The sequence below is a fragment of the Petaurus breviceps genome, unplaced genomic scaffold (genome assembly GCF_028583685.1).
Source record: "Petaurus breviceps papuanus isolate PSGF00001 unplaced genomic scaffold, PetGlider_PUasm1.0 181, whole genome shotgun sequence".
NCBI classification, from domain to species: Eukaryota; Metazoa; Chordata; class Mammalia; order Diprotodontia; family Petauridae; genus Petaurus; species Petaurus breviceps.
The window spans coordinates 19,915,952-19,926,946 of NW_027185784.1; positions in this window are offsets into that span (position 1 = coordinate 19,915,952).

Genomic DNA, 10,995 nt, shown 5'->3' on the forward strand with positions numbered 1-10,995 from the left:
CTTATTCCCTGCCTTTTCCCCTTCCCTACTTCTAGCTCTAAGGGGATGGTGGTGAGGATCATGTTGATGCTTTATGTCTATGAAGCTTCAGCCTTTCTCCTAATGCTTCTAAATCCTGTTACCTTCTAGAGAATTGAGTCATCTAACTGTGATGGAAAGCCTATGACATGACAGCAATAACATAATCAGGCAACAAAAGAAGCTGATTTGAAAGAAAGCTATTATTTAAACATCAATCCCTGCAGGGAATTGTCTGGTAATGATATTACTATTGTTTCTAATAGTAATAAGGAATTGATTGCTGACATTTGAGAAGGATTTTATAATTCTGCAGTTCTTTCATGTAGGAACAGAGATACAAAGCTGGAAGGGAAGTCAGAGGCTACATAGTGCAACCCTCTCCCCATACGGATAAAGAAACTGAGATCCAGCCAAGTTAAGTGACTTCCCCAAGTTCATGCAAAGGTGATACACAGCAGAGTCAGAATTTGAACCTAGCTCCTCTGAGTACAGAACGAGTTCTCTTTTCACTGTCCCACCGTTGTTGTTTTTTAGTTGTTTCAATTGTGTCAGACTCTTTGTGACTTGATTTGGTTTTTTTTGGCAATGATAATGGAGTGGTTTTCCATTTCCTTTTCCAACTCATCTTACTTATGGTGAACTGAGGCAAATAGATTAACTGGCTTGCCTGGGGTCACACAGTTAGTTAGTGTCTGAGGCCGGATTGGAACTCATAAAGATGAGACTTCCTGCCTCCTGGCCCAGCACTCAGGCAAAGTCACAGGCATCGGAGTCAGAGTTGGTTGTTATACCATGGTCTCGTACCTAATCTCAATACAAATCACCATTTTGTTCTCACAATGACCATAATAGGCAGGTGAATGTAATGTCAATGGGATATAAGATCTTCCACACCTATTAAAGGCCTCATGTGGAGCCCATTAAGGGAAACTTGCTTAGGGGAGGTTTGTTTGTAGGAAGGCTTTCACACCTTTTGCTGGTTTCTAATTAGGCACTGAGTCAGGAGGGTTGCAATTCTTTCTGGCTCTGAGATGTGTATATATACTCTGAGTTGGTATTTGCTTTGAGGGCTTGCTTATGAGAAGGATCTTGTGGTTCCCTGGTTAAGATTCTGAGTGACCATATTTTCAGAGCTCTCCGACTGCTCATATATAAAGCCTCTCTTAATTTAGGGATGCTTGTAAAGTGTATAGCTATATTCTTTTAATTCAAGCAGTCAGAGCCCTGTCTGGTCTTTATTTCTTTGTTTGTATTTTCTGTTTGTATTTTCTCTAAATTTCAGGATGCTGACTTTTCCCCTGAACTAGTGAATGTAATTAAAAAAAAGATTGTTGACCCCTTAAATGGCTATTTTTTCCTAGTAAAGCAGATCTAAGAATCTGTGTTAGCAGCCATCCTGGGTATGCCAGTGTGGTTGTTGCTACAGCTATTCTAAATTGTATAAGTTTATAGAGATGAGATGATTTTTCCAAGTTCATACAGATAGATAGGAAGCAGGGATTCAAACACACATTTTGTGACTCCAAATGAAGTCCACTTTCCACTATACTATGTATATTAGATACAGCAGATACAGGAAGGGCTAATTTATTACATTCTAATCTGTCATGAAGAATGGGGTCTTTTCATTACCTCAGATCACTAGGTTACACTTATTAAAATAAGTCAAACCTAGTTCAGGCTGGGTTAACACAGTGAGGTTCAAAATTGTTATCACCAGAGATACTTGTAGTCCATCTAACAGTTAATGAAAAGGAGATTACTTAGTCATAGCAATAAAAGGACAATCAGAGAAAGGAGAAGAACATGGATTGAGGATGAAATGTTAAGTTGAATAAAGCTTCTTGGAATTGTTCATGCTGCTTATGTGTGGGCAGAAACCTGATGAAGGGGTTTCCTTGTGTTCTGTCTTGTTTCTTATACTCAGGGACCAGAAATCTACTTCAACAGCCCGAGCTTAAGGTAATTAAATCTCAAGGACTGTTTCAGTGCCTTTTAAGGAAAAGCCAGTTTAACCAAGCAGGACCAGGATATTGCCTTCATCATAGCAGCAGTATGATTAAGAAGCAATACCATCACAATCTGCATTCCCTGGTCATTTGAGGACAGGAAGTCAAACTAGGGTAGCTCTGCACTGGGATCTCTACGTTTCCATAGGAACATTTTGTTCGTAGTGCCCATAGGACTCTCTAGGGCTACCTCTCGATTTCCCACGTTTGATTCATAAGTGGTGTTCAGAAATTTGAGTCTTGGTGAGCGCAAGCTCTTCAATGAAGAAGGTGTGTTGAGAAAGTCTGGTCGGGGACTCAGGCTAGGTAATGGAGGGGTATACATACATACATGTGTACAATGTGATAATGCACCTAAACATATATGTACACACATATGCATATGTATAAATACACAAATGTATGTATATATGCCTATGCATACACATACACATGCTACTGATTGTGGTATGCTTGGAAAGTTCAATTACTGACAGTTCTTAGAAAGAGTCTTCAATATACTTCTCTTTGTGCTTTTTCTGTATGCCATGGTGATCCTTTGTATTCTGGGTTATTTGTAACTCTAGCACAGTATTGCTAACCATGCCACTGCTTCTGCAACTCTGTGTCAATGTATTCTTGTCAAATATTTTCAATGTCCATCTTTGGGGAAAGTTGAGCAGTAGCATCCACAGTGAGTCAGAAACTATTTTAGAATTTCAAATATTTGTTAAAAAAAAAACAAAAGTCTACTGACATAGAAAGTAGTTCGATTGCAAATTCAAATAACTGAAAATTTTATTTACAAAAGAATAAAATAGCTTATTATACCTTAGTAATCAAATATCCCATTCAATTAAATTAAAATTAATTTGTTGATGAAACAACAAACAAAACAAAAACAAACAAAAAATCCCAACCAAACCTATGAACAACTAACCAACAAACTCTGCCCTGTAGAAGCCCATATTTAATTTCAAACCTTTCTCAAGCCAAAAAATGGATAGCCTTGCTTCTGTACCCTTATAGCTAAGATAATTTCCTCACTTTAATTTTATAATTATCATTGCAATTGCAGCTTACAAAATCCATCAAGAAGCTTTGTCCTTGAGTTACCTGAAAAAAAAAATCAATTCCTGTGGTATTTCTGGCATAAATGAAACCTGAGATTTCCAGTTATCTTCAATATGCCTTCTGAGATAGTTAACCTGGTGGGGTTGCAGAGAAATAAGTTATTGACTAAGGGCTATCAGCATCTTCCAAATAGGGAATCTGGAGTGTCATCCAAAGGAAAAACCAAGAGTTTATTGTTTTCACAGAATGATTTTAATCCAAGTAATTAATTTGCTGCATTTAATTATCTTAAATTCAATTAAGCAAACATTCATCAAATGATGATTTAGGCTATAAGGTCAGACCCTTTCATAAAGATTAAGAGGGGAGAACTATGCAGATAGTAACAGATAGAAAGATTGATGAATTACCCACAAGTTCAGGCTGGCTATGACTCCAAATGGATTCTACCAGTCCTTATGTTTATCCTTACCTGATACACTAATGATTCTAAGGTGGCTGGAAATTTTTCTCTGTAGATTGTAGCCTCTGGCTCCATTTGTATGCCTCAATAAAGACTCCTAGACCTGTAACATGTATGGACTTTCTAGAAAGTCACTGAATGACCTGAGCTGAACCAGTTGTCTGGGATTCAACTAACCATTCCTGCAAATTCATTTCCTTGAATTGTGCCAAAGCAGGGACTTGGGACGACAGTGAGCTAGAGACCACACATGTTTTATAACCTTTTATGAGTATGAGCTTATACTTTGTATACTATTTAATGCATCCCATCATTAGGTTAAAGTAGGTATAGCTTTGTTTCTGTTTCACAAAGTCCTAAGTTTAATAGGATGTGTTTATTATCTAATGTGTTCGAGGTTGCTTTTTAATGAAAATAGAAAATGGAACAAGCCCTGATCTCCAAATGTTTCTGGTCTATTAGAGGAGGTCAAGCATGCATACAAATCCTCAAAGTTAACATCTAATATCTAATAGGTCTAGTTTGAGAAAGAAGAGTTGAGGAAACAGTATATAAATCCTTTGAGGGCAGGGACTATTTCATCCTTGTCTTTTTATCTCCATCATCTAGCACAATATCTTGGTTAATGCTCAATTTAAAGGAAAGTGTTTATTATCATACTTTGTGGATGCAGAAGTTTAAAGTAATGGGACTTTGATGATATGCCTAAGGTTGCTGAAACTCACCTGTTCTCTCATTCTTGACGGGATTGATTAAAACCAACATATTTTGATATAGTAGAAAGAGTACAAAGCTTTGGTCCTGGCTCTGTTATTTATTACCAGTGGGATCTTGGACGAGATATTTCACCTCCTTCAATCTCAATAGCCTCATTTATAAGGTGAGACATTTGGACTAGCTCTTAGAGGTCCCTTTCTAGCTCTAAATCTATGGTTGTGATGTGTACATACCAGCTTGAGTGTGGCTTCTTTTACAAACAATTCTCCCCAAATGATTTGGAATAATGGTGTTTTAAATTATTCTTTTTGATGGATTTACTTCCATTGACTTTTTGTGACTTTCAGTAATTTATCCATCCATTCTTTCTGAATGGTTGAACTGATCTTGTGAGTAGATACAAACTGAGGTCATTTGGGACAATATGCATGGGTGTTCAGTAGTGTTAAGTGCTACACACACATCAAGAATAATGCGACCTAGACATCTCCCCTACTTACTTAACAGCTGCCTTCTTTCTGTCATTTGTCACCTTTCCTAAGTAGTAGACAATCCTTTGAATATAGTTTAAAGAACCACTTACATTTTCAGCTTTATTTTTCAAGTCTCAGTTCATGGATTAATCCTTGCTGGCATTCTTACCACAGGATCATGCTGTTCTTTTTTTTTCTTTAATTGATCTTTAACTAAGGAACTCTCTTTTCATTATTTGTATCAATTCAAAATATAAAATTTTCATTTACTTCTGTAGTAATAGTTGTTTTGCAATTATATGATTAAATTTCATTTTTTTACAACCCTCATTTCCTTCTAAGCTGTTTTCCTGCTTAGATTCTCTAACCATGGGAAAATGTTTCCATAGCATTTTTTGAAAACTGTTTTCCTAAATTATATAGAACATATTTCATTGTGCCTAGTATTACTTTTTCCCTACTATTAAAACCTCATTATGAGATGGTCATTTTTTAATAGTACCCACACTGAGAGTCAATATTGCATAGGGATATCATATTGAACTTGGCATCAGAGAAACCAGAGGATAAATCCCATTTTGGGCATTTACTAGTGACTTTTCCTTTTCTACTTTGCCATTTTCTTCTGTTTATCCATCTTTGACATTTAATTTCTATTAACCCAGAACCTCTTTTTAGAATTCTGTATCTTTACTAGGTTACTTCTTTTGCCTTAAGCAAAAGCTCTTCCTTTATCTAGACAGGAGAAAGAGAGAGTGAGTGAGTTACTCTGTGTGTGTCTTTGTGTGTGGTGTGTGTGTGTGTGTATGTGTGTGTTTGTGAGAGAGAGAGAGAGACAGAGAAAGAGAGAGAGAGAGAGAGAGAGAGAGAGAGAGAGAGAGAGAGATCATACATAAAAGGTAACAGAACTTAAAGATCATCTAATCCAGTGGTGTCAAAGTCAAATAGAAGTGGGGCCAATAATCCATACCTGTAGGCTGCATAATTAATTAGTTCTAAAATGTAGATAGCTATGCTTTATTGTATTTTTATTAATTTTGTTAAATATTTACCAATTTGTAATATTAATGGATATAAGATTTTCCCCAACCATTTATAGGTCTCACATGGATCCCATTAAGGGAAGCTTGCTTAGGGAAGGTGTGCTTTTAGGAAGGCTTAAACACCTTTTGTTAATTTCTAAGTAGGTACTGAGTCATGAGGTATGTGACACCCCCTAGTATATATTATACTCTGAGGTTAACATTTTGCTTTGGGGCTCACTCATTAAAAGAGTGTTCTTGTGATTTTAGCAGATGAGACTCTGGGTAGTCATTATGGAGTGAATTGCACCCCCCGCCCCACCCCTCTGCCTTTGAAACACCCAGATATTGGTGCTTCTCTCTCTGGCAACTATGTATGTATTGCCTTGGTCAGACAGTCAGATCTGTCTGTTTTATGCTAATTTATCGGACAGAAGCCCAGTCTTTATTTCTCTGCTTGTATTTTCTCTATTTTCTTTGTATTTTCTCTGAAGTTCAGAGGGCTGACTTTTCCCCTGAACCAGTGAATGTAATTATGAAAGATTGTTGACTCATTATTTTTTTTTCATTTTTCAAAGGCTTTATGAACTTTTGATTTACATCATTCATTTCTGCCAGATTTTGAGTTACAAATTTTCTCCCCATTTTCCCCCTACCCACTGCCCCAAAATTGCAGTCTCAAAGGATATCCCCTCCTACAATCTGCTCTCTCCCATACCCCTTTCGACTTTTCCAGTGGATCTCTATGCCCCAGTGCCTGTATATCTTATTTCCCAATTACATGTAAAATAGTATTAATAATAGTATATATATATATACATGCATATATATATATATGTTTAAAATGTGATTTTAAAATTTTGAATTCCAGATTCAATCCCTTCCTCCCTTGTCACCCACCCTTACTGGTAAGATAAGCAGTTCAGTATAGGTTGTACATGTGTAGCTAATGCAAAATATTAACATAGTAGATATATTGTAAAAAACTGACTATATTTCCCTTCCTCCTATCCCACCTTCCACTTGTTCTATTCTCTACTTTGATCTTGTCCCTTTTCACAATTAGGTGCTTCCAACTTCCCTCCCCCCAGCCTGCCCTCCCTTCCATCATCCCCTTCCCCCCTACTATCCTGGAGGGTGAGATACCCTATTTAGTGTGTATTTCATTCCCTCCTCAAGCCAAATTCAATGGGAATAAGGTTGACCCATTACCTTTTGGCTTCCTATTCTTCCCTTCCATTGCAACAATTTTCTCTTGCCTCTTCTATATGACATAGTTTTCCTCATTCTTTCTCTCCCGATCTCCTCTCATTATATTCCTCTCTGACCTCTTAATTTCACCTTTTAAGTATCATCCCTTCCTGTTAAATTGGTCCTGAGCCCTCTATGTATACCTGTAAACATATATACACATATGTATTCAAATGCCCATATAACCTCATATATAGACATATACATATATATTTCTATTCCCTTCAACTACTGAGAAAAGTTTCATAAGTTACAATTATTGTTTTTCCATATAGGAATGTTAATAGTTCAGCTTTAATAAGTTCCTTATGATTCCTTTTCCCTGTTTACCTTCTCATGCTTCTCTTGCTTCCTGTATCTGAATGTCAAATTTTCTATTCAACTCTGGTTTTTTCAGCAAGAATGCTTGAAAGTCCTGTATTCCACTGAATGACCATATTTTCCCCTGAAACATGATACTCAGTTTGGCTGGGTAGGTGACTCTTGGTTTTAATCCCAGCTCCTTTGACCTCCAGAACATCATATTCCAAGCCCTTCGATCCCTCAGTGTAGAAGCTGCCAGATCCTGGGTTATCCTGATTGTGTTTCCACAAAATTCAAATTGTTTCTTCCTGGCTGCTTGTAATATTCTCTCCTTATTCTGGGAATTCCAGAACCTAGGAGTTTTCTTTTTGGGATCTTTTTCAGGAGGTGATTGGTGGATTCTTTCAACCTCTATTTTGCCCTCTGCTTCTATGACATCAGGGAAGTTTTTTTTGAGAACTTCCTAGAGGACGATTTCTAGGTTTTTACTTTGGTCATGGCTTTCAGATAGTCCAATAATTTTTAAATTATCTCTCCTGGATCTATTTTCCAGGTCAGTGGTTTTTCCCATGAGATATTTCACATTGCCTTCTATTCTTTCATTTGTTTGGATCTGTTTAACAGCATCTTGATTTCTCATAAGTCATTAGCTTCCATTTGCTCCAATCTAATTCTGAAGCAATGATTCTCCTCACTGAGCTTTTGAGATTCTTTTTCAATCAGGCAAATTCAGCTTTTTAAGGCATTCTTCTCCTCATTGCCTTTTTGAGCCTCTTTTGCCATTTGAGTTACTCTACTTTTTAAGGTGTGATTTTCCTCAGTCAGGCTGTTGACTCTCATTTTGTAATTTTCTTGCATTGTTCTCATTTTTTCCCAATTTTTCCTCCACTTCTCTTATCTGCTTCTTAAGGTCCTCTATCACCTGTAACCAGCTCATATTTTCCTTTGAAGCTTTTGATGCAGGAGTTCTGACTTCACTGTCTTGCTCCTGTTCCATGCTTTGCTCCTTTTTGTCCCCAAAATAGGAGTGTAATGTTGACATCTTCTGTCTGCTTTGTTTCCTTTGCCTGGTCATGTCGCCCCTCAGTCACTTGACCCCTGGACTTTTTGCCACAGTAGGACTCTGCCACCAGACAGGGGAGCTTTCATCCCAAACGCTGGCGTTTTCTCAGCTGCTGGAGTTATTAAATGGCTGCCCTCTCTGAGGTCTCCACATGCTCTGGCAAGCTGGACACACACCCTAGGACCTCCACCCTAGACTGTAATCCAGATCCAAGCAGGTGAAAGCACTAGCAATTACTGCTCAGTCTGGGGGTTGGTCCCCCAACACTCTGCAGGCCAGGAGCTGAAGCTGCAAAGTGGCGCTGGTTGGCTGTGCTGGAGTCTCAGTGGCTTCTCACCCCAGTGGCAAAAGCCACACACTCCCATTTACTGGGTCCCAAAATCCAGACTACAGTGACCTCTCACTTTGTCCTTCATATCAAGTGTTGATAAATCTGGAAATAGCCACAGCTACTGCTGATCTGGAGTCCCTCAGGCTGGTGGCTGGTCAGGCCCGCCCTGGGGCTAAAGCCTTGGGGGGGGGGGGGGCTGGACTAGGCTCCCAGAGCACTATGCTGGCCTATTCCTGCTGGCCTGCTGGGCTGTCCTCAGTGACAGGTTAGCTTCTCTGCATAATTTTGTGGGTTCTGCAACTCCAAAGTTTGTTTAGAGTTCCCTTTTTACATGGATTGGGGAAGGTGGACGCTGGAGCAGCCTGCAGGTCCTGCTTCTACTCCGCCATCTTGACTCCCTTGTTGACTCCTTAAACAGCTATCTTTCCTGGTAAAGCAGATCTAAGACCCTTTGCTAGCAGCCATCCTGGGTATGCCAGTGTCGTTGTAGCTACACAATTGTATATTAATCTTGTTCAGACAATACTCAACGGTGTTGCCAGCAGCTTTGGTCATTTTTGGCACCTCCAATCTAATCTATTTCTCTCATTTCACAGAGGTGGTAATTAACATGCCACAAAAGAAAAAAAATTAATTTCTAAGGATTATGCAAGTACAAAGCATCAGAGCTGAGACTTGAACCCAAGTCCTTGGGTTCTGAGTCCAATAACTTTTCATTAAAGTATTGGTGGTTATACATAAGCAGAAAATTGTTGTTTTCTGGAAGTTCCTACAGTAGATTTGTTGGTTTCCATATTTATTTGACATCTGGATAAACTAGAATTCCTCTATATCTGTCTTGGAAATTCTCCTGAGAAATGTAAATCATCTTTCTGCTCCTTGACAATAAGTTGTCTTAACTACTTATGGGATGACTGCTTACAAACTAGCTTGGCTCTACACCTTCTCTACCTGTCAACCTGTTTCTCACTATGGGTAGTTAGAAAAGAGTCAAAATCTTTCTTCTAAAACAAATAATTTATTAGACTCCCTCATTAAAATCTCTTGCTAACCTTTAAGGAGCCCTTTTCTAGAAGTCAAAAACAAATCCAAAAAGTATGAGCTGTGAATGGATGTGAGTGGAAAACATGCTAGACTTGTTCACAAGAAGCTTGGATTTGCATCCCAATTCAAGACTACTATTTGTTACCTTGAATTTCTCTTCTGTGAAATGGATTTAATCATTGTATTATTTCATTTACAAGGTTGCAGTAAGGAAATGTGGTCTATAAACCAATGATCAGTGTTCTGCCTTACCTGTTCCCATATGGTTCTTTACATATTTCCCCGTACTCCAAAGAAAGCCTCTTTTGAAATGACTTCTACCTTTCCCTCTCCTTAGAAGATAATATCCTTATCTTGCTTATAAGTGTGAGCAATTGCCTAGTTGTAAAATTCTTCCTACTAGAAAAAAGTTAAAGTGCCTGACAAATAATAGGCACCTAACAAATGCTTATTGATTAATTTATTGATTGAAAAGGTCAACACAAAAAAAACATAAGAAATATTCTAACATTTAATTTTATATTATTTCTATTTTGGTTATTCATTTATCTATGACTGTGAAAGACATCTGAAAAGTATATGCTAAACATCCAAGATTTTCGGGGGGGGTGGAGCCAAGATGGCGGAGTAGAAGCCCAACCTTCCCGCAGCTCTGGCTTCCACCCTCCCCAATCCATGTAAAAAGGGGACTCTAAACAAACTTTGGAGCTGCAGAACCCACAAAATGACACAGAGAAGCTAACCTCCTGCTGAGGACAGCCCTACAGGCCGGCAGGAATTGGCCAGCACAGCGCTCTGGGAGCCGAGCCCAGCCCCACACCAAGGCTTTAGCCCCAGGGCGGTCCTGACCAGCCGCTGGCCAGAGAGACTCCAGATCAGCAGCAGCGGGGGCTGTTTCCAGATTTATCAACACATAGACACAAAGGACAAAGTGAGAGGTCAGTACCGTCTGGACTTTCGGACCAGTAAGTGGGAGTTCATGGCTTACCCCCAGGGCGAAAAGCCTCTGAGATGCCAGCACAGCCAGCCAGCACCAGTGGCAGCTTCAGCTCTTGGCCTGCAGAGTGTAGGGGACCAAGCACCAGTCTGAGGGCTAATCGCTCTTCCTTTAACCTGCTTGGATCTGGATTGCAGTCTAGGGTGGAGGTCCTGGGGTGTGTGTCCAGCTTGCCAGAGCGTGTGGAGACTTCAGAGAGGGCACCCATCTAATACCTCTGGCAGCTGAGAAAACCCCAGCATTTAAGA